Consider the following 3,969-nt stretch of genomic DNA (forward strand, 5'->3'; position numbering starts at 1 on the left):
AATATGGGTCCAGTAAGAGATGTATGCCTTGCCACAGATCAGCCTACTTCCAAAAAGGGGGAAATAACCAGAATGGGTAATTATATACTTCCTTTTCTTGCTCTCATTGCTGAAGGCTGAAGACTTGTGGACCCTCATTTTGCTCATTTTGTATTATGCCTTTTGAGATGAGAAATGTTAGTTTAGTACACCAGGAGCTAGCTAAATATATTAAGGGCCCATGGTCAGCTAAGTTTTTATATTATTCATTACAGCTAACACAAGAAATTTTTTAATTAAATCAGATAAGGGCAGAGTTTATGACCTTTTGACTCTTTATTTTTTGAAAAGGTTGGCATGATACAAAAGGTTATTGGTGGGGTAGTATTTTTAATCTTTCTCTTTTTAAGTGTCTCCTACAGCACATCTGGCAACAACAGGCAGCCACTAAGGTGAATCTACAGGTGTTAATGGCTTTTGGACATCCAACTCATAGCCCTTCACAGGAGGTTCTGTATGCCTGGCTTTCTGAAAATCAAAAGGCTACTGCCTAATCTTCCCCACCTGGGCTGACCCCTAGGAATGGACACGCTATTTGAGGGCTGATAGTCAATGAAGGGTAAGAGCTTGTTTGGCAAGCCAACCTAAGATGGGCACAGTCCAGTTGCTGAGCACCCCTGAGGTGGGGTCAACAAGTCTGAAGCAAAGAACTGACTCCCACTGTGAAGCAAGTAAAACTGCTACACATTTCAGATCAGCTAGAGCATGCATTTTACTGCTCCTGCTATGACAAGGCATCTTGTAAAAATAGCCAAAAGGGGGCCTTGTGGCAAGCAATGGTCAGCAGATTCCAGAGCCTATCAAAAAGCACCAACTCAGCAACATCTGCTAAAAGACACCTGAGGTGACCTGGACCAATGAGGAGCAGCCTTGGCATTGCACTAGATGACCTTCCCCAGGATGGGGTGGAGGACATATAAGGCTTCCCTTTTCCTAAAAAATAAATGAGCTTGCTTGCAACCTCCCAGAGTCTGTATCATTGCCTCTGTGTCTCCTCATCCCTTGTCCCCAGGGCCTAGAGATCTCTACAGGCAAACAGCAGTACCACTGGGTGCCCATGTTATAAAATAAAAGAGTAGATATGTAGTAGAACAGGCCCACATGGTCAAGAAAATTGGCTCAAACCACTTACCAAAGGCATGCACACAACATACTTATGAGACAACCTGAAGTCCACGCTGAAGGCCTAGCAATAGGCACTGTCAGAGTTGCTGATCATTGCCCAGTCAATGAGGACAACCATGCAATGTCACCAGATTGGGACACAACTTGGGTGCTGGAAGAAGGTATATAAGGCTTCCTCATTACTGAATAAATGAGTTTGCTGTTTGCTTTCACTGACTCCCAGTTTCTGCGTCTTTGATGCTGTGCCTTCTCATCCCCTTTCCATGAGGGAGCCATTAGGATCCAGCAACAGAAGAGAGATTCCAGTCCTTTGATTTTTTCTGAGTCATTGATTCAGCAAATGGAATGAGTAAAAATGACTTCTTTCTAATTTAAAACTAATCTCTTATAACAAGATCTTTGCTAGAGCAAGATAAATCTTCCTCACAAACACTAGAAACTTACATTTGTCCTGATGTAGCAAAGAATTTGTGAATGGCTATTCTTGAAATTAACTAAAATCTAAAACTGGAGGGCACGCCAGTGAGGAATTTCTGCTTAATTAAGTGGAAAGATCTAATTCTAATCCAAATTTTTGAGGTGTGAAGACACACTTTAACCCAGATCTAATCTGGACTATGCCTCCTGCTAGAAGCCTATACAAGGACATGGAAGAAGGAAGCCTTTTTCTGTTTGTCAGCTTGCCCTTCCATGCCAGCAAGTCCATTCTTTCACTGGCATTTAGAACCTACTTATTCAGGATTCCATTGTATACAGAAGACCAGCTGAGGCATCCAGTCTCGTGAACTGAGCAACTTTTGGTTTCTTGACGTTCTGTTCATAGTTAGCTATTCTTGAATTAGCTGGTTTAATACCCCATAAATCTAATAAGTCCCTATCTCTATCTCTATCTATCTATCTATCTATCTATCTATCTATCTATCTATCTATCTACATGTATATTCATTCTATAAATTCTGATACTTTAAAGAACCCTGACTAATAAGGATTTTGGTGCTGGAAAAGGATCTAGAGCAATGGAAGTATAAGAATGAATCTTTTAAGTATTTGAAATGGGTATGAATTGAGCATTCCTTGGGTATATGCTCAAGAGTGGTATAGCTGGATCTATTTGCAGTCTTCTACATGTTGACATCCAGTTATACCAGCACCATTTGTTGAAGATGCTTTCTTTTTTCCATTGTATAGTTTTGGCTTCTTTGTCAAAAATCATATATTCATAGGTGTGCGGATTAATGTCAGTGTCTTCAGTTCAGTTCCATTGAGTCCACATGTCTCATCCAGTGACTGATGGGAGCAGGTGCAGAGATCCATGGCCAAGCCCGAGGTGGAGCTCCAGGAGTCCAGTTGGAGAGGGAGGGGTGAGAGAGAGAGAGAGGTGGGGGGGGATTATATGAGCAAGAGATATTGAGAACATGATTGGCAAAAGCACAGAGACAAATAGCCAAACTAGTGGAAACACATGAACTGTGAACCAATAGCTGAGGAGCCCCTATGGAACTGGACCAGGCCCCCTGGATAAGTGAGACAGTTGATTAGCTTGAATTGTTTAGGAGGCCCCCAGGCAGTGGAACCGGGACCTATACTTGGTGTATGAGCTGGCTTTTTGGGAACCTAGGGCCTATGCTGAGACACTCTGCTCAGACTTGATATAGAGGGGAGGGGACTGGACCTGCCTCAACTGAATCTACCAGGCTGGACTGACTACCCAGGGGAGACCTTACCTTGGAGGAGGTGGGAATGGGGGTGGATTGGGGGGAAGCCTGAGGGGTGGGAGTAGGGAGGACAGGGGAATCCGTGGCTGATATGTAAAATTAAAATTTATTATAAAATAATTTTTTTTTAAAAAAGTATTTGAGGGCTGGAGAGAGATGGCTCAGTGGTTAAGAGCACTGGCTGCTCTTTCAGAGGTCCTGAGTTCAGTTCCCAGTACCCACATGGCAGCTCATAAATGTCTGTAACTCCAGTTCCAGGGGATCTGACACCTTCATACCAATGTACATAAAATAAAGTTATTTAAAAAAAAAAAGTATTTGAAATGGGGTTTTCAATTCACCAATACCTACAGTTACTGAAGTCTCTCCTAGGTGAGAGTTCAGAAAGCCCATGGAGATAAGTGTATTTGATTTGCAATTATGGGTAAGCAATGGATTTGGTGTCCTTGTATAATGAAACTTTTGACCATTTGAGGAAAAATAAGGAAAATGGTGATGTTGGTTGGTTTGTTCTTAGCATCTCTGGATAAATTCACAAAGGATAAGGATAAGCTCCATGATAAAATTATACAACTTCTAGCATCTCAGAATATGGTAAAGGACAACAGTGAGCTCAATGATAAAACTGACCTTTTCCAGATGCACATGAAAAGTTTAAAGGTTGTAAGTGTGCCCTGGAAGAGAATCTTCTTTCCATGAGCCACAGAGCTCAAGTTGTAGAAAAATCAAACCAAAGCCCTCACTATAAGATTGGCAGAATTAGAGCAAAAATTCAAGTCCCAGCCTTAGAGGTGTTGGCCATTAAAGTAAGAGCATTGATTGGGTAAAGAATGGATCCTGTAAACTCTTGATGTGGATATGTAAGAGGAACCTACTGAAGCAGAGAATTTTGAAAACTCACATTTTCAGTGGTTTACTTCACCTGAAGTAGTAACTTTACTTTTGGCACGCTCCAACCACCACCTGAAATATTTATTTCACCTTTTACTGGAGAAATTAATTCTTCATTGTCTTCTAAACCATTAGTAATTTTTCTCTGAAGGAAATGCCAGGCAAAGACAATATTGATGTCCCTTGGGCCTACAATAGA

Source organism: Peromyscus leucopus, chromosome 3, assembly GCF_004664715.2.
Source record: "Peromyscus leucopus breed LL Stock chromosome 3, UCI_PerLeu_2.1, whole genome shotgun sequence".
Taxonomy (NCBI): domain Eukaryota; kingdom Metazoa; phylum Chordata; class Mammalia; order Rodentia; family Cricetidae; genus Peromyscus; species Peromyscus leucopus.